The sequence below is a fragment of the Thalassophryne amazonica genome, chromosome 9 (assembly GCF_902500255.1).
Source record: "Thalassophryne amazonica chromosome 9, fThaAma1.1, whole genome shotgun sequence".
NCBI lineage: Eukaryota > Metazoa > Chordata > Actinopteri > Batrachoidiformes > Batrachoididae > Thalassophryne > Thalassophryne amazonica.
The window spans coordinates 60,904,160-60,925,332 of record NC_047111.1 but is presented as its reverse complement, the minus strand read 5'-3'; the positions used below and the strand labels follow the sequence as shown (position 1 = coordinate 60,925,332).

Below are 21,173 nucleotides of genomic sequence, written 5' to 3'. Positions count from 1 at the left end.
AGCATCATTATATGCAATATTCCGTTTTGTGCTTGTCCCACACCCAGACTTTGATCTTCAATGATAAAATGAATGGTAAAAAAAACGTTTTTTCTAACGTTTTAAAAATATCTCTGAATAAAATAGGTGAAATAATCAAAACATAATTGGGGTATTCAGTGTCATAGAACTGTTTGATTTTTTTTTAAACAAAATGTAGTTGTCCCACACTATGCCGTAATTTCCACCACAACACTGTAATGTCCCTTTAAACAGTTTGTATGAAAGATTGTTTGGGTAGTTTCTATGGAGATTAACAGTGACATCAGAGCACATGTATAGTGCCAAATCACAACAAACATTGCCCCAAGGCGCTTTATATGTAAGGCAATGGTGTGGTGGAAATACATTTACAAGGCCAATAGTGCCCGTAGTTAAAGACACCCACAAATGGAGTGTGATTGCATACCCTCACTTCCATATGGCCAGCTTGGGGATAATCACTCTGAATTTAATCAAGGTCTTGCTCTGAGCATCTTATTTCTGTTGCATTATTGTATGTGTGGACTGTAATAATGGCCACTTTAAACCAGTAAACCACCTACTGCATATTCAGGACTTACAAAAAACAGTGTTGTATATTCACTTCTCAGCACTCATTCACATTTTTGACAAGATGCCAGATCATATGTCCTGAAGATGTTTGTCTTTGAAAATTCTGCACAGCAATGCTACACCCCTGTCCGTGTGTCAGTCTCACTAATGAAAAACAGGTTCTTGATGACTACAAAAGCATGCCAGGGCAGGCCTTGCCTTCTGCTCATGGGCTTTATCTATACAATGAACTTGAATTACCCTCCTACTTTGAAATGTACTTTTGAAGTGTTTCACAAGCTCTTTCTTGAGCTTGATGTCCTGAAGATGTCTCCCAAAGTCCAGCCTTTGTATAGCCAACAGCTAACATGTTTTTTCCATGCAACTCACTGAGTCAACATCATTCTATTTAACTTGCAGATCAGGGGAAACATTTAGTGGCTCCCATGGAAAGCTAGAAGCATCCTATTTCAAATGTTGAGCTCGGGCCCACTTTGTAAGGCTCTGTATTTGTTTGTTCTTATTCTTCAGTAGTGGATGTGGTTTTCAGTGCTTACCAAACTAGTGCATTGAAGAATTGTAGTTTGCTGAACAAATCATTATGATTCTTCATACAACTGATGATGTTCCTTCTTCAACCCAAAAAAAAGTGATATCTTGCTGGCTGCACTTGTCATTTCAATGGACACTGATCACTATAAATGTCTATTTGACATGTTGGCAACAATGTTGCTGTGTTTTAGTTTTTAATTCGTACTTCAGCGTTTCCCATAATCCACCTGGTGCTCCCTGCACTTCCCCGAATTGCATCGTGGTGACAGCAGAGTTCCACGTCTCACAGCGCTTGTAAACAAGGCAAAGCGATGATGTGAATGGTGTTGAGTTGATACGTTCTCCAAGTGAGAGGGTTATCTAGAGGAGGTGTAGCCACCTGTGATGGACTTCTGCTGTTCCCGATGTTGTCTTATTGTCCTTACTTCACGACGTGTGTTTACACTGAGTGCTGAGCTCCTGATACCAGAACTGTGCTGAAACCACCCTCTTGCGTTAGTTATGGACTGCAAGACGGCACGAGATTCATAACTGCCAACACCGAAGAAATGTGTATTTCCTGTTCTGTAGATGCCTTTTGGTAATACAGCTTTATTCTACTAAAAACCTCATGCAACAATCCACATTTGAATTGTAGCAGTATTGTAGGTGAACTAATATTAAACATTACTTAAATAGTACTTGAAATAAGATTTTTTAAACATTATGTTAAATAATAACTCCATATTTCTCAAGGGGTTTTGTAAGTACAGTGAGGAAAATAAGTATTTTAACACCCTGCGATTTTGCAAGCTCTCCCACTTAGAAATCAATTGGAGGGGTCTGAAATTTTCATCTTAGGTGCATGTCCACTGTGGAGAAACATAAGCTAAAAAAAAAAAAAAAAGAAAAAAAATCCGGAAATCACAATGTATGATTTTTTAATAATTTATTTGTATGTTACTGCTGCAAATAAGTATTTCAACACCTGTGAAAATCAATGTCAATATTGGTACAGTAGCCTTTGTTTGCAATTACAGAGGTCAAACATTTCCTGTAGTTTTTCACCAGGTTTGCACACACTGCAGCAGGGATTTTGGTCCACTCCTCCATACACATCTTCTCTAGATCTTTCAGGTTTGGAGTTTCAGCTCCCTCCAAAGATTTTGTAGTGAGTTCAGGTCTGGAGACTGTCCAGGCCACTCCAGGACCTTGAAATGCTTCTTAAGGAGCCCCTCCTTAGTTGCCGTGGCTGTGTGTTTGGGGTCATTGTCATGCTGGAAGACCCAGCCATGACCCATCTTCAATGCTCTTACTGAGGGAAGGAGGTTGTTTGCCAAAATCTCGCAATACATGACCCCATCCATCCTCCCTTCAATACGGTGCAGTCATCCTGTCCCCTTTGCAGAAGAGCACCCCCAGAGTATGATGGTTCCACCTCCTTGCTTCATGGTTGGGATGGTTTTCTTGGGGTTGTTCTCATCCTCTAAACATGGTAAGTGGAGTTGATTCCAAAAAGCTCTATTCTGGTCTCATCTGACCACATGACCTTCTCCCATGCCTCCTCTGGATCATTCAGATGGTCACTGGTGAACTTCAAATGGGCCTGGACATGTGCTGGCTTGAGCAGGGGGACCTTGCTGCCCTGAAGGATTTTAAACCATGACATCATGTGTTACTAATGTAATCTTTGTGACTGTGGTCCCAGCTCTCTTCAGGTCAATTACCAGGTCCTCCTGTGTAGTTCTGAGCTTTCTCAGAATCATCCTTACCCCACAAACTGAGATCTTGCATGGAATCTCAGACCGAGGGAGATTGACAGTCGTCTTGTGTTCTTCCACTTTCTAATAAATAATCATAACAGTTGTTGTCTTCTACCAAGCTGCTTGCCTGTTGTCCTGTAGTCAGTCATCACAGCCTTGTGCAGGTCTACAGTTTTGTCCCTGGTGTCTTTAGACAGCTCTTTGGTCTTGGCTATGGTGGACAGGTTGGAGTGTGATTGATTGAGTGTGTGTGAACAGGTGTCTTTTATACAGGTAACAAGTTCAAACAGGTGCAATTAATAAGGCTAAAGAGTGCAGAATAAGAGGGCTTCTTAAAGAAAAATTAACAGATCTGTGAGAGCCAGAATTCTTGCTGGTTGGTAGGTGTTCAAATACTTATTTGCAACAGTAACATAAATCAAATCTATTTATATAGCGCCAAATGACAACAAACAGTCGCCCCAAGGCACTTTATATTGTAAGGCAAAAGCCATACAATAATTACAGAAAAACCCCAACGGTCAAAACGACCACCTATGAGCAGGCACTTGGCGACAGTGGGAAGGAAAACTCCCTTTTAACAGGAAGAAACATCCAGCAGAACCAGGCTCAGGGAGGGGCAGTCTTCTGCTGGGAACATACAAATAAATTATTTAAAAAATCATACATTGTGATTTCTGGATTTTTTTTTTTTTTTTTTTTTTTTAGATTATGTCTCTCACAGTGGACATGCACCTAAGGGCCCTGTCCCACTGGCGTTTAGGAGGATTTGAAATGAGGAGACAAAAGCTAAGCGTCCGCAACAAAGGTGGGCGGAAATGGCAAATTTTTTCAGGGGTGGATCAGCGAATACATGAGGAAGAAAAGCGGATATAACAGGGAACAGAAGCGAAGGCGACCGCGGAGGCGCGCCGTGATGCACTCGCTTCATCCGTGCCCACTCTGTCTGCATGCGCGACATACCATTTGCGACCGTGATGTGGCCGTGCTGGGCACGCGTCATATCTGTTTTGCACGCTGTCCCGGTCCGCCGCCAAGCCGCGCCATCCCGTTGGTTGTGGATATCAGCGGATGACAGGGGATATGCGCCGCGTTGGTTGTGTATGTCCTGCGTATGTCTTCAGTATGTGTTCAGGCAGTGATGCGGATCTCATCCATCTCATCTCAGCCCAGGATTTTTGAGCCGCTCAAAAATCCTGGCTGCGGACCTGCGTGCCTCTGCGGATGATCACGGACGTGTTCAGGTGGAGGCCGACATATACAGGAATGTTACACGGTTATTGCGGTTGTTTGGCGGATGCGGGCCACTTTTGTGCGCATTCCATCCGCAAATCCTCCTAACGGCAGTGGGACAGGGCCCTAAGATGAAAATTTCAGACCCCTCCATGATTTCTAAGTGTGAGAACTTGCAAAACTGCAGGGTGTTCAAATACTTATTTTCCTCACTGTAGATGTGCAAAAGTTGTCTTGAGTAAAATTTACTGTCAACAAGTTAGTATATTTTGCATCCATTGAAGAAAATTGGTAGTACAATTTACTTAAGAATTTTTTGGGGGGGGGGGGGGGGGGGGGGTGGGGGATTCTTTCTGCCAACTAAACTCTACTTGAGAACTGCCTGAGTAAAAAGTACAAAAAATTATGTGAGAAAATTGCAACCAAGGGTTTTTGTTTGTTTTTTACGTAAATGCGACCATTTTTGCAGCGCATGCTGTTGTCAATGCATTTTGTGCATACGGTGTGTTTAAGTCAACAAAAATCATCCTTCTGATCTCTTCAGTGGTGCACAGTCACATAACACCGCCTTTTTCCTATGTTCACATAATGACAGCACAAAATCTGCCATAGTGGCGCTTATAGCAGAATTCCTGTCATGTGCAGTAGCAGACGGCAGGTGACGACATGAGGTGTCATCATTTTTAGTCCTAACAAGGACAACAATTTACTTAATCGAAATATACAGAGTTTAGCATTTTGCACAGTGCTGTAATTAAAACAGGAAGGCTTTGCACTGATGCCAGATTAAAAAGTTAAGTTTTCTGAGGTCACTGATTAATTCCGCTCTGTAATATCCAGCCCAATCTCACGAAAATTTGAATCATTTCGTGACAGAGTCTTTTTAATTCACTATTACTAAGCCTACTCCTTCCCCCCCAACCCTAACCATAACCACCTCGAACCCCCCCCGCTTCACTTTTAATTTCAAGCAGCCATCATGGAATGAATTTGTGCTGCCATGACGAAAATGCGGCGTGACAATATCACAAACTAATAGATTAATGTACACTCAACAAAAATATAAACGCAACACTTTTGGTTTTGCTCCCATTTTGTATGAGATGAACTCAAAGATCTAAAACCTTTTCCACATATACAATATCACCATTTCTCTCAAATATTGTTCACAACCAGTCTAAATCTGTGATAGTGAGCACTTCTCCTTTGCTGAGATAATCCATCCCACCTCACAGGTGTGCCATATCAAGATGCTGATTAGACACCATGATTAGTGCACAGGTGTGCCTTAGGCTGCCCACAATAAAAGGCCACTCTGAAAGATGCAGTTTTATCACACAGCACAATGCCACAGATGTCGCAAGATTTGAGGGAGCGTGCAATTGGCATGCTGACAGCAGGAATGTCAACCAGAGCTGTTGCTCGTGTATTGAATGTTCATTTCTCTACCATAAGCCGTCTCCAAAGGCGTTTCAGAGAATTTGGCACTACATCCAACCAGCCTCACAACCGCAGACCACGTGTAACCACACCAGCCCAGGACCTCCACATCCAGCATGTTCACCTCCAAGATCGTCTGAGACCAGCCACTCGGACAGCTGCTGAAACAATCAGTTTGCATAACCAAAGAATTTCTGCACAAAACTGTCAGAAACCGTCTCAGGGAAGCTCATCTGCATGCTCGTCGTCCTCATCGGGGTCTCGACCTGACTCCAGTTCGTCGTCGTAACCGATTTGAGTGGGCAAATGCTCACATTCGCTGCCATTTGGCACGTTGGTGAGGTGTTCTCTTCACGGATGATGCGAAGGAGATGTGTTGCACTGCATGAGGCAAATGGTGGTCACACCAGATACTGACTGGTATCCCCCCCAATAAAACAAAACTGCACCTTTCAGAGTGGCCTTTTATTGTGGCAGCCTAAGGCACACCTGTGCACTAATCATGGTGTCTAATCAGCATCTTGGTATGGCACACCTGTGAGGTGGGATGGATTATCTCAGCAAAGGAGAAGTGCTCACTATCACAGATTTCGACTGGTTTGTGAACAATATTTGAGGGAAATGGTGATATTGTGTATGTGGAAAAAGGTTTAGATCTTTGAGTTCATCTCATACAAAATGGGAGCAAAACCAAAAGTGTTGCGTTTATATTTTTGTTGAGTATATATTTCATGCTGCTGAATCACGACATGCCGTGAGACTGGGTTGGTAATATCACAAAAATTATTTATATTCACCTGACTAAACCAGGTGACTCTCTGCACTTAAATAATCCATTTCTTGTTGTCTGTTTTCCTCCTCGGTAAACTAAAACAACATTTGCTTTGTTCTTTTTGCTGCGATAAGCGGCAAAGTTGAAAATTTTGACAAGCATCATTGCAGTGTGTGCTTGCCGCATTTACAGCCAAACCCAGTCTCATGGCAGTCTCACATGCCAGAGAGTCGCTGCAGTCAAACAACATAGAGAATCCACATGATGACAATTGTAAATGAATAATATACTACAAAAATGTTGTAAAATTTTATGCTTTTCGTCATGTTAATAAGAGACTGCTGCATGATACCCTTCGGAAGATTCAGACGGCTTTCGGTGGCTTTTCACTCGTGTGACTATCTGAGAAATTGTGGAAGAGGTGAGCATGTCACAACATGTCCTGTAAGGCTTCAACACGGTGGCGCTTTTTCTTCACCATCAGCTTCATGCCGAAGCCATCGGCATTCTCACAGGACATGCTGGACTCTGAAAAATGATGCCCACCTCTTCCACCATTCGGAAGATTCAGACGGCTTTTGGTGGCTTTTCAGTCGTGTGACTATCCGAGAAATTGTGGAAGAGGTGAGCATGTCACAACATGTCCTGTGAGGCTTCAACACAGTGGCGCTTTTGCTCTCGAATAGTTTTTTCGGAGTCCAGCATGTCCTGTGAGAATTCAAAATGGTGGCGCTTTTGCTCCGCCATCAGCTTTGTGCCGAAGCCATCGGCATGAATTTCGCCGCCACTCTTTTCATGGCCAAATCTTCTGTCACAGTGGAATGTGCCAAAAAAGTGCTGATGTCCACTTCTTCCACAATTTCTCGGATAGTCACACGACGGTCCCACATCACCACAGCGTTCACTTTGGAGATGATCTGGTCATTTCAGCATGTTGATGGCTGACTGGAGCGCGGCTCGCTCTCCACCGTTTTGCGGACGTCTTTAAACCGGTTGTACCGCTCCTTAATCTGTGTGATGCCCATAGGATCACCACCGAAAGCCATCTGAATAACCCGAATGGTTTCCACCTGGTTCTCGCCCAGTTTCTGGCAAAATTTGATGCAGTCGTGCTGCTCCAGTTTTTCTGCCATTTTCCTTGCAAAGAAAAAAACGACGAGAGACTACACCCATCCTCACACAAAGGCTGCTTACAAGCAAATGACGCAATCGACAGGCGTGAAAAAACTCACGCATGCGCACGAAGGTTCAGTTGGCTCATGCAAGCACACGTGATTCAAATCCATCAGGTTTTTGAAAAAGGTCGGATACTTTTCTAACAGACCACATACATATATATATATATATATATATATATATATAAAGAAGTATTCTAAAATAGTGTTCAGCTATTGAAAACCAAATAATGTGTTTCAGCCCAGTGTCACTTTTTTGTTGTTGTTGTTGTTGTTTTTTGGTTTTATTTGTGTGTGCTCCTGTGACGAAATGAGTCAAATTTTCATAACGGGGGTTTTTGTTTTTAAACTCACTATTCCTAACTCTACTCCTACCTTTTGACCCTAACTTTAACCATAACCTAATCTTCCCCCACCCTAACCATACCCCCCCCCACTTCACTTCGTGCAGCCATCCTGGAATGAATTAGAATGAATTTGTGCTGCCGTGATGAAAATGAGGCGCTTTTCGTGACAGTATCACAAACCAATAGATTAATGTATATTTCGTGCTGCTGAATCACGACTTGCCGTGAGGCCAGGTTGTGCATTTCAGTTTTATGACAGTGCACTTTGAGTTTATCTGATTGGTTTTGATGTGTGGAAGAGAATGATTTGAGTGTTTTATTTAAGATGAAATATGAACAAGGATGCATTGTGAACTTCAGATTTGAAGCATTTTATTTAAATAAATGTTCAAAAAAAATAAATGAAACACCATGTTTACCTCATGATTAGGGCTGAAACAATTAGTAGAGTAATTCGAATAATTCGATTACAAAAAATGTTGGAGACAATTTCTGTGCCTCGAAGCTTCGTTTAACATTGTAGTACATATGCCAGGCCTGTGCGTGGCGCTGTAATGTTCCCAGAAAAACAAACAGAAGAATAAGTAGAGCAAGCGCTAATCAAATTAGCTCAAAAGCTACAGCTTTCCAATGCGACAAACAGAGGGAAATAAAGCCTTTTAGGAAAAAGACGGTCCACGCTGATCATCTGAAATAGCTTACTGTGCATTTAAAGCAAAGCAGTGTGTTTGTTTGTTTTTTTTTGTTGTTTTTTTAATACAGTTTCGTCCGTCTACGCGCGGCGGCCGGCTGCTCTCTGGCCGGTGTGAGCGGCTCAGCGCTGCCCTCACACAGCTCCGTCCCGGCCACAGACAGTCTCTGGAAGAAGTCCATTTTTTCTTCTGTGTGACTTGCAATGAGTGTTTCGCTTTTTAATTTCGCTTTTTTGGACAACACACAATGCTTCACAAACACGGGAACTCAAATAAAATAATAATAAATAAAACCAGTGACTGCGAGGCTGCATGTTGAACTTCCAACTGAAAAAAATTCATGCAGGGACCCAGTACACCACCTTGACAAATCAATAAATAAATGAATAAAAATGGTTAAATTTTACAAGTTGGGGAAAACGAAAAACAGAAAGCCACAACCCATCGCCATTTCAGCAAAATGTCAAGACTTTGGCCCAACTTTCGTTGAGCTCCTGACAACAGGAAAGAGCCAAAACCTGTAAAGATGTGAAAAAATAAATAATTACCCAGGAAAACAGAAAGGGATACACTGAATTTGACAATCTCCGTGATGATGCAGTGACATTTTGCCATTACTTAGGAAGAGCCCTGGACTGTTAATGATTTAAAACACAAAAGTTCTGTTTATCCGATTACTCGATTAATCGCCAGAATAATCGATAGAATACTCGATTACTAAAATAATCGATAGCTGCAGCCCTACTCATGATAAATACATTTTACATTCATCCAGGCTGCTTGTGTGACCAGTAATAAGTACAAACTGCTCCAAATCAAGTCATGATAATTTTATAATAGTGAGCAAGTAGAAATTATGGATTTTGGGGTAAACTAAATAGAGTAGTGTCTTACATGTCACTGTTTCTAAAACAAGGTGTTTTTCTGGACTACTTTAAAAAAAAGGTGAAAATTGAGCGTATACCCACTTCTCTAGGGACCACTACACCACTGCTTACAGCCAACATGTGAATGCAGCCTTTAGCTTTGCAGTGTACACCTCTGCAGTGGGACAGAAGCTCACTTCTTTATTTGAACAATAACAGAGTACAGTCTAACTCTGCCTCTCGACCAATGACTGGTGGGATAGACTCCAGCCTCCTGTGACCCTTAACTGGAATAAACGGGTTTAGAAAATGGATTTAAGTCTGTAAACATTTCAGCAGCCTCTTATCAGCTTGTAAAGCCTCAGGCCAGTGACACCAAACTCGTTCCAGAAAGGAATGTGTTTCAACCAATCACATTTTCACTGAATGATGACTCAAAGAGCAAATGATCACATATATTATGCACGTTAGCTGGTGTGTTTGTAAAAGAAACCCAAGGCAGGAGACTCTCCACAGACGAGGATTTACAGGTACTTCTTGATTACTACTATGACACAGAATGATATGAACACTGTTGCCACTGTTGGAAAAAAAGTAGCTCGTAAAAAATCAATTCAAACCAGCTCTTTAAGGCAGTACTGATGACAGAAAGTGTGTAAAAATTAACAAAAGTAGTCTAAGGAATGTTAGCACACAAAGATGGGCACTAGAGGGAAGTCTAATAATAAAGAAACATGATTATTGAAGAAGTTACAACCCCAATTCCAATGAAGTTGGGACGTTGTGTAATGTTGCGTTTACACATGACAAGTCACGAATGCCATGAAGTATACATTCTTGGCCGCTGATCACGAATGTGATGATTTGGGGCAGAGGCGTCAAGTCTCCTCAGGAACTGCTGCAACCTGTTACCACACGTTACGATTAATGGCACGTGTTGCTGGAGAATTACCAGGAACCATTATGCACGGTCAGGAATGTTGTTCCGCGTTGTTGCGCGCTGTTACGCGCAATAGCACGCAACAGCGCATCGTTAAGTTCTGTCACGTTGTGAACGAGGTGAATTGTCTCCACACACACCCATATTCATCCAACCGTTAACAATTCAGATCGCTCCAGTTTTTCAGAACTTTCTGACTGCATGCGTAGTTGGGCTCTGTGCCATGGAGTGGTGCAGAGAGGAGGAGGAGGAGAAGACGGACAGAGCCAAGTGTGTGGCTTCATGCGGCTCTCATCTCGTGCATTTTCCCAAACATCAGGCACATGCAGCAGGTGGAACACCTGCAGGAGCGTGCTGAAGAGCACTGAAATGAGACTTTTAGCCGACTTGGTGTCAGCAATCAAATGGAATGCGGTGCAGCAGGGTTATTTGAGTGCACGCTTCTTCCTACGCTTCTTCCTCCGCCGGACTGGAGGAGGTGCAGAGATGTCTGGCTGCACGTGAGTGTCCTCTGGTTCCTCTGGTTCAGACTCGTTCTCCCGCTCATCGGCTACAACAGCAGGTGGAACACCTGCAGGAGCGTCCTGAGGAGCTTCAGCAGGAACTGTGGAACGACACTTGGCTGACTTCACATCACTGTTCCTCTTGCATCAAACTGAATGCTGTGGAGCCGAGTTTAATTATGCGCACGTGATAGAAAACTGATTTGTCGTGGCACGCAGTGAAAATGCGACGCCATGTTACAAGTCGTGTCAAAACTTGACCGTTTCCGTGTCACTTCGTAATAACGCGTGACAGTTTTGGCTCCAAGAACCATCACAGGAACCACTACGAACGTTGTCACGTTCTATTAAGAATCATACTCATCAAGACGGCATCAACACGCTCAGTTGCAACCTCCACGACGTGAGACAAATGAGGGTGGTGTGTGACATTCGTGGAAGATTTTTTGACAGGCAAAAACATGCTCCACGAATATCAAGAATATTAAGCACTAACACGCACTATTAAGAAACCTATTCAGATGCGTTAAGTCGCGTTAAGAATGTCAGGAATGTGTCCACAAATGACAGAAAAATGACATCTGTAACGCGTCTTGCTTATGTGTAAATGCACCATAAAATGTAAATAAAACAGAATACAATGCTTTGCAAATCCTCTTCAACCTATATTCAATTGAATACACCACAAAGATATTCAATGTTCAAACTGATCAATTTTATTGTTTTTGTGCAAATATTTGCTCATTTTGAAATGAATGCCTGCAACACGTTTCAAAAAAGCTGGTACAGTGGTATGTTTACTACTGTGTTGCATCACCTTTCCTTCGAACAACACTCAATAAGCATTTGGAAACTGAGGACACTCAATCAAAGATGGGAGAGGATCACCACTTTGTGAACAATTACATGAAAAAATAGTCCAACAGCTTAAGAACAATGCTTCTCAATGTTCAATTGCAAGGAATTTAGGGATTCCATCATCTACAGTCTATAATATAATCAGAAGATTCAGAGAATCTGGAGAACTACACGTAAGCGGCAAGGCCGAAATCCAACACTGAATGCCTGTGACCTTCAATCCCTCAGGTGGCACTGCATTTAAAACCGACATCATTGTGTAAAGGATCTTACCGCGTGGGCTCAGGAACACTTCAGGAAACCATTGTCAGTTAACACAGTTTGTCGCTGCATCTACAAGTACAAGTTAAGACTCTACCATGCAAAGCAAAAGCCATACATCAACAACATCCAGAAATGCCACCACCTTCTCTGGGCCCGAGCTCATTTGAAATGGACAGACGCAAAGTGGAAAAGCGTGCTGTGGTCTGATGAATTCACATTTCAAATTGTTTTTGGAAATCATGGACGTCATGTCCTCTGGACAAAAGAGGAAAAAGACCATCCAGATTGTTACCAGCACAAAGTTCAAAAGCCAGCATCTGTGATGGTATGGGGCTGTGTTAGTGCCCGTGCATGGGCAACTTACACCTCTGTGATGGCACCATCAATGCTGAAAGGTACATCCAGGTTTTGGAGCAACACATGCTGCCATCCAAGCAACATTGTTTTCAGGGACGTCCCTGCTTATGTCAGCAAGACAATGCCAAGCCACATTCTGCACGTGTTACAAGAGTGCGGGTACTAGACTGGCCTGCCTGCAGTCCAGACCTGTCGCCAAAATATGTGGCGCAAAATACGACAACTGAGACCCCGGACTGTTGAACAACTGAAGTCGTACATCAAGCAATAATGGGAAGGAATTCCACCTACAAACTTCAACAATTGGTGTCCCCAGTTCCCCAAAGCTCTTTTTAGCGAAGTGACCCCTTTCAAAAAGAAATCAGTGTTGTGTGGGCCGCTGAAGAGGAGGTACTGCTGGCCCACCACCACCAGAGGGCGCCCTGCCTGGAGTGCGGGCTCCAGGCACCGGAGGGCGCTGCCACCTTACGGGAGCAGCCAGGATGACAGCTGTCATCTATCACTGGAGACAGCTGATCCCACTCACTGAGGAGGTATATCAGCAGGACGGCATCTCCACCTCATTTGCCGAGATATCGCTCTACCAAGGAGGTAACGAACTCAGCCAGCCCTTCATCATTTGTGAAAGGAACGTATTTGATAAGTATCCTAGTTACTAGACAGTGTTGTTTTCTGATTAGAGGTGGAGGTGGTGTTTTCCACCCCACGTGTTGTGGGTGCAGCCGCACCACGTCTGACTGTGTCTGTTCCTCGCCAGCAGTACCGGATCCGACGAGCGGAGGCAAGAGACCACCTGGGAGTTCGGGACTTGGCGGTTCCAGTATTCCCGGGGTTCGGTGGCAGAGGAAATCGGGTGGTTCCGGTTCGTCTTGGACAGACGTCTCCTATCGTCGAGCCTGCCCACACGACACCGTTGGAATTTAACTTGAGACCGAAATTGTGATTTGTTGTATTTGTTGTGCGTTTTCACAACAGTAAAGCCTTGTTATTTGACCTTTCGTCATTGTCCGTCATTTGCGCCCCTGTTGTGGGTCTGTGTACTGACACTTTCCCAACAATCAGGGCGCCTTCTTTCAATTTAAATCCTACTATAGTGACTTTTCAGACAGTTTAGATGAGCTGGATTTGGCCAAACTGGTGCGTTATCCCCATCTAAAAATAAAAATATGACAAGAAGTGAATTGGATGTGTTACGCTCTTTAGAATCTAGACAGGACATTATTATTCACCCTGCCGATAAAGGGGGTGCAGTTGTTGTTTTAGGGTTAGAGAATTATGAATGTGGTATTTTGAAACTGCTAAATGATGAAAAACGCTACCAGCCTCTACTTTCTAATCCTACTTCTAGCATATACACTATGATTCATGTATTTATTGATGCATCTCATAAGAGAGGCTGGATTACAGAAAGAGAAAAGGTTTTTCAGTGACCACCCCAGTTGCACATTATTTTATGGTTTACCTAAAATTCATAAACGACTGGATGACCCTCCTTTACGGACCATTGTAAATGGACTGCATTTATATAGAGCTTTTCCATCTGAATCAGACGCTCAAAGCGCTTTACAGTTATGCCTCACATTCACCCCGATGTCAGGGTGCTGCCATACAAGGCGCTCACTACACACCGGGAGCAATGGGGGATTAAAGGCCTTGCCCAAGGGCCCTTAGTGATTTTCCAGTCAGGTGGGGATTTGAACCCATGATCTTCTGGACTCAAGCCCAGCACCTTAGCCACTAGACTATCACCTCCCCCATTGTATCAGGTATACTGAGTCTCACTGAGCCTCTCTTACAATTTGTTTTCTTTCTTAGAAAATTTGTTCACAGTTTACCCTCATACCTTGGGGATACAACTGCACTGAAAAAAATTTGGAGTGATATTTAAGGTTGCGGCCTATTGAAAAAACCTAGGCAATTTTTTTTTTTGCCTGAAGTGCGGGCTTCAGGCATGAGAGGGCGCTGCCGCCTCACAGGAACAGCCGAGGTGACAGCTGTCACTCATCAACTATGACAGCTGTCACCAATCATCTGCACTTCACCCCAGATAAAAGCAGGATGACACCTCCACCACGTCACCGAGATATCGTTCTTCTAAGGAGGTAATATTCTCAGCCATAAACTAAACTGTATCTTAGTCTGACCTCTTTTTGCAGCCGCTTTCCTGTGGATCCTTGTCCGCTGATTGGTGGTTTGTGAGAGTGCCGACGTCTTCGCCTCTCACTCTTTCCAGATAAGTGCTGAAACAGGAGCTGCACGAGTGTGTGATTTGAGGTGGAGGTGGGAATTCCCACCGTCGTTGTTACTGGGTGTACACACACCCACACTTGACTGTCTTTGCTCTCTTCGCCAGCAGTACCAGATCCGACACGCGGAGACGGTGGCCACCTGGGGGATTTGGGACTGGCGGCTCCAGTATCCTTCGGGGTCGGTGGCAGAGGAAATCGTGTGGTTCCGGTTCTTCTTAGACGGACATCTCCTATCGTCGAGCCTGCCCACACGACACCTTTATCCATTGACTTTGTATCATTCTATAATCTGCTGTGTATGGTTGTGGCATTCACAACAGTAAAGTGGTTCAAATTTGACTCCTTCTATGTCCGTTCATTTGCGCCCCCTGTTGTGGGTCCGTGTCATTACACTTTCACAACAGGAGCAATCATATGGTCAGTGTTAGAGCAGGGGTGGGCAATCATGTGCCATAAAGGGCCGAGACATTGCAGGTTTTCCTTGCTACCAGTCACCTTCACAGGTGATTTTCATAATGTTCAGGTGTCTCAGTAGGTGATTTCATTGATGACCAGGTGTTTATGTGCAGGGGAGAAGCTCATCAGCAACCCACCTGGTGAGGTGATTGGTTGCAAGGAAAACCTGCAGTGTCTCAGCCCTCGTTGCCCACCCCTGGTGTAGAGGAAGAGAATGTGCGCTTGATTAATTTAATACCTCGCCCAAGTCATGGTAGCACTCTGGAATGGAGGTGAGGTCCAGGGGTATCTCTACAGACTCTATGGCAGCCAGACTGGGGAGGGTTCAGAGGACCGTAAACACTGGTGGTGGCAGGCTTTGCTCCACCGGGTCACTTTCCAGCTGGCCAATCAAAATTCAGATTGTTTCGTGAGAGCCAGGAGGGCCCTAACACCATAGGAGAGGACGAAGAATAAACATTAAACAGGATGGTTTCACAATGATTCCTTGACACCACTAGCATGACAGGTGTGGTTTGGTGAGTGATAGCCGGTAGACATGTGCTGTCCAGGGTGTGCACTGAAAAGGGCATGTCACGTTCCACCACTGGGATATGCACTTCAGTAACCACCTTAGTGTCTAAGAAATTACCTTCAGCCCATGAATCTATTAGCAGGGTTGGGAGGGTTACTTTAAAAATGTATTCCGATACAGTTACTAGTTACCTGTTGAAAAATGTAGTCAGTAACGTAATCCAAGTACCATAATATTAAAGTAATGTAATTTGATTACTTTCAGTACTTCTGGATTACTCCAATATCAAATATGATAATACACACAAAGAAACTAAATATAGTCTTTGACTACATAGTACAGTTTATTAAGCAAAAATAAAACTGTTTCTTTTACATGGCATGCTCTGTTTTACTTCACATTATGAATTAAGAGCGCCACAATATTGTTTTAAACACACGCAGTGTTCACCTGCTAAATTTTCAACAAAAAATGCCAAACAAATGAAGGATAATGAAAACTCAGGTGGTATGCGGATGAATTTGTAATTAAAAGTGGCTTGCAGAACAATATACAAAACAAAAAAGTCTACTACTTGTTCGGTAAAAATTATCTTACTTTAGTCTTTCACATGGCATTCGCACCATGTTTAACATATCAGTCCACTTATTGAACTTTCTGTTATGTGTCGGACACGGGCGGAGAACCGACCAGCGTTTGAAGTAAGACCCAGTATAAAATAAGCAGAGCACGGTACAAAGGATAACAGAATTTAATAACATAACAGTGATGTGCAGAACAAATAAGTGCGCGGTCTGGCGAGGTGGAAAGATGGTGCGCTCCCAGCAGCACAAACGGTCCGGAGCCAGAACAGTTCGGACCCAAGGACCCCGCCGACACCCCCCAGGTGGCCGCGACCAACCGAGTCTGTGAAAGAAGAAACCATCATGTGAGTCCACCACTCCACACACAGAGAGACCACTCAAAGGTGTACATAAACAGCAAACACTTCCTGGCTTAATCACCAATCAGCTTCCCACCCTGCAGGCATGGAACACCCAGTTCAATTCTCCACTCCAGTGGAAGCTGATTAAACGACTAACATAACAGCTCAATATAATAAGGTGTGAGGGACACCACATTTACTGACTGTACTCATGTTAGTCACAAAACCTAAAGTACCTCAGGAAGTGTGCTGACGAGCGTGAGACCTCACCCCCTCCTCTTTCACAGACCATGGCATCAAACCTGGTATGGTCTCTGCGTCCATGATGATGAGATGGTTCTCCAAACGTCGATCTCACCCGTCTGGTCACAAGGTCGAGTCTCTGGCAAATACACACTGTGTACTCCAGACTTAAATGCAACCATGCCCCAATCCATAAAGATGCACCACAGCTGTGAGTCCTGACGAGCTGCACATGACAAGCTTCAGGTGATCAGGGTGAGGTCCACACAGCCTCTCAGTCCTGAACGCATGCCACCTGGAAGGAAAAACAAAAGACAGAGAACAGAAGACAGAAACAAAAGGCAGCCAGGCACCCCAGCCATACAACAGCACCCCACCCTCACGGGAAGCCTCCTGGCGACCCACACACACCTGGCCCAGGAAAAGCACTCCCCTCCAGGGACCATGGCTGGAAACAGTATCTGCATTCATCTTCCAACTGAATCTTCATTTAACAGAACTGTTGACGTCTTCACCTCTGGCTGCATCTTTGCCTTTGTTTCTGTCATTCGATTTGCACAGGTGTGGCCAGGAGTTCTTGAACCTGTGCGGTCAGCCTTTGTCCAACCATGTTTAAAGTCTGATTAGTCATAAAACAAAAAAGACAAACACAAACAACCAAACCACCCCCCCCCCTCCCCAGAGGACCGTCCCATCAAACCCCGGGAAGAGGAGAAAAGAAAACACAACCCAAACTTAAGCTTGCAAACAAAAAACGCTAACACCCCCCCCCCCCCCCGGACGACATGTAGGGACCAACCCCCCCCAGAGGACATCCCGCCAGCTCCAGGAGTAATAACCACAGCCGAGGTCCCTCTGGGATCCAAAGTCACCCACGGGGACTCCCAGCGCCTCCCAGAGGACCGTTCCATCAAACCCCAGGAGACGCCCCCCCTCATGACTAATGGACCCAGCCCCGGCCGTCCATGGCTAGATGGACCCACAGCCCTTTCCCCCCCAGAGGACACCACAGTCACACCCTGAGGGCGGAAACTGGGGGGAAAAACAAAAGAAAAAAAAAAACATACAAACAAAACAACCCCCACCCCCTCGGCGCAGTGGAAACTGGAAGTACGTCCAGTGTCACCAACCACGACTATACCCCAGAAGTCAACCGGGAGGAGTGGAACAGCGGTAATGGCAGACGGCACAAAACGGCGCCACCCCTCCGACTTCCAAACCAGCCACCAGCTGCGGGTATATTCCACTGCCCCAAACCTCAGCTACGCCGATGGCAGACGTCTCAAAGGCGCGCTGAAGCCGGAGGTGGAACAGGGAATCAACAAAAAAAAACACCCCGAACCCCCCCCCCCCCCCCTTCCCGGGTGCAGAGGTTACCTGGGAAATGCCCAGCATAACCAAACTGCACCACTCCAGCAATGCCGACAACCTACGGCTCACACAGCTGGAGCCAGAGGAGAAGAGAGGGCACAACAAAAAAAAAAGAAAAAACAACCCAATTACCCCCCCATCACCCCCCAGAGGACCGTCCCATCAAACCCTGGGAGGTGAAACCAAAAGAAACAAAAAGAAAGACTAACAGACCAACACAAGGTCACCTGAGTCCTGTCCATACTCCAGACAGCCTGCAAGGTCACGACCCCAGAACACTAATAGTGTAGAAAATCCCACACAAAAACCAACTCAAAAAACACCCACAAAAAATGAACCAACACAAAACTAATAAGTGATTTATACCGTCAAGCTCAAACAAATGGAACACACCTGTTCCACCTTAAGAGCTATGACGGTAACGTGACTCAGTCACCAACAGGGGGAGCCAAAGTGCTAAAAATAAATAACCCCTTTGGTAACCGAGAAAACAACTCATGCTGCTTTCCCTGTGCGCAGCTACGTGTAACACACAACCAAAATGTGCTTCAACTAAATTACGCCGGAGCTGACACAACAGACGCAGTAGCTATCTTCACCCGGGTAAACGGGGCTACAACTGTAACACAGGAAGCACAGCGACCCGTGCCACAGAACTCCGCCGTGCGCGTTCACCCATTACAGACACACTCATGCAGCTCCCGTTTTACCTCTTATCCGGTCAAAGTGTGACGCGAAGCCGTCGCTATTCACACTCCACAACAACCCACGGATAAGGCAACAACACAGGAACACGGCTGCAAGAGAGCTCAAATCACTATTCAATAATGGGTTCTCCGACACGCACCATCTGGGCGGAGAGCACCCGCAAATGGTCCGGATAACTTCTGACGTCTGCTGCCGCCTTCCCGGCACAGTACCGCCTCTGCTACCGCTGGGTCCGTGATGTATTGGCCAGAGACTACTGTTATGTGTCGGACGCGGGCGGAGAACCGACCAGCGTTTGAAGTAAGACCCAGTATAAAATAAGCAGAGCACGGTACAAAGGATAACAGAATTTAATAACATAACAGTGATGTGCAGAACAAATAAGTGCGCGGTCTGGCGAGGTGGAAAGACGGTGCACTCCCAGCAGCACAAACGGTCCGGAGCCAGAACAGTTCGGACCCAAGGACCCCGCCGACACCCCCCAGGTGGCTGCTACCAACCGAGTCTGTGAAAGAAGAAACCATCATGTGAGTCCACCACTCCACACACAGAGAGACCACTCAAAGGTGTACATAAACAGCAAACACTTCCTGGCTTAATCACCAATCAGCTTCCCACCCTGCAGGCATGGAACACCCAGTTCAATTCTCCACTGCAGTGGAAGCTGATTAAACGACTAACATAACAGCTCAATATAATAAGGTGTGAGGGACACCACATTACTGACTGTACTCATGTTAGTCACAAAACCTAAAGTACCTCAGGAAGTGTGCTGACGAGCGTGAGACCTCACCCCCTCCTCTTTCACAGACCATGGCATCAAACCTGGTACGGTCTCTGCGTCCATGATGATGAGATGGTTCTCCAAACGTCGATCTCACCCGTCTGGTCACAAGGTCGAGTCTCTGGCAAATACACACTGTGTACTCCAGACTTAAATGCAACCATGCCCCAATCCATAAAGATGCACCACAGCTGTGAGTCCTGACGAGCTGCACATGACGAGCTTCAGGTGATCAGGGTGAGGTTCTGATAACTCAGCCACACAGCCACTCAGTCCTGAACGCATGCCACCTGGAAGGAAAAACAAAAGACAGAGAACAGAAGACAGAAACAAAAGGCAGCCAGGCACCCCAGCCATACAACACTTTCAAAATAAGAACAAAAGCATAATGAAAACCATTAAGTAAATACTGTCAGTAAGGAGGCGTGATCGCCATTTTAATTCCAGGCAACTTAGTGATTTGCGCACATAGAAGTTCAAGAAACAGGTGGAATATGCTGGAAAGCTGCGCATGTTGGCAAAGCCAGAAACGGAGGAACAAGGGAGACAATATTTCCTTCCATAAGTAAGTGGTTTTGGTTCTTCTTGTCACTTTGTCCGTGATATTTGGATGATAAACAGCTCTATGTCTCCTGCCGTACCTGTGTCGCCCGATGACACGGACCATTAACTCTTCACTTATGTCTAGTTGATATTTTCTACTGCTAGACCAATGTCTAGTTAAAATACTTGTCGTTAGTGATTAAAATTATTCGATAAGACTGGGAATTTTTTTTTAATTTGCACCTTAAAATAATGAGATTATAATGACCTGCGCTGTGCCGCTCACAGTCACACCCACACAGAGATGTGCCTACACCTCTGACTTCATGAATGAAACTCGGTCAATAAAGGATAATTGTGTAAAAATATAATACATATATATATATATATATATATAATTGTAATGGTTTTAGGAGCCGCGCTGCGTTGAACAGCTGCTGCAGCAGGACGCCTCAGCTCAGCAGCTTGAACAGCGCAGATCCGTGTAACTTTCAACACTAATATTTGGGAATGTGTGTGTGTGTCAGAGTAAGTTTAATACTTTCCTGACATAATTTAATGTCATTTAATTTTACTGGCTCGATATCCAGGTCAAAATGGCATTTTTTAACATGTATTTTGTGAGCATTTTTCTGAGTGTGTTCAGTCGCGAATCTCCATTGAAAATGCATTAACATACAGGAACTTCATCAGAATTTTGCCCGGTTAGGAGACGTCATGTCGCTGTCCACGTTTCATTTCAAAGAAAAAAAAATATTATATACAGATAATATCATAAAATGCATTAAAATTATAATCCTGCGAACTAATCCCTATTTTTACTAAATATACCTGTAATCTGAATACTTATTTTTTTCTGTAACTGTAGCGGAATACAGTTACCTTTTTTTGTATCCTAATTACGTAACGCTGTTACATGTATTCCGTTACTCCCCAAGCCTGTCTATGAGTATCAAAATGGAGTGCTGTTGGTGCTGGATGGTGGCCAGGATTTGGGTACATAACAAATCTTCACCCGTGGATTTTATCTGGCTCACCCGTAGCCTGGGACCTAAAGGCGAGCATT

The 21,173-nt window shown here is 44.5% G+C and overlaps 1 protein-coding gene across 1 annotated transcript in view; it reads left to right on the top strand.

The window, feature by feature from the left end:
• Positions 1-9,636: 9,636 nt before the first annotated feature.
• The window catches only part of LOC117517240 (methyltransferase-like protein 27), a 34,265-nt gene continuing 22,728 nt past the window's right edge, over positions 9,637-21,173 (top strand). The window contains exon 1 of the mRNA XM_034178182.1: positions 9,637-9,922. The gene's annotated coding sequence lies outside the window, so the exon portion shown is untranslated. The remainder of the gene's footprint in view (positions 9,923-21,173) is intronic.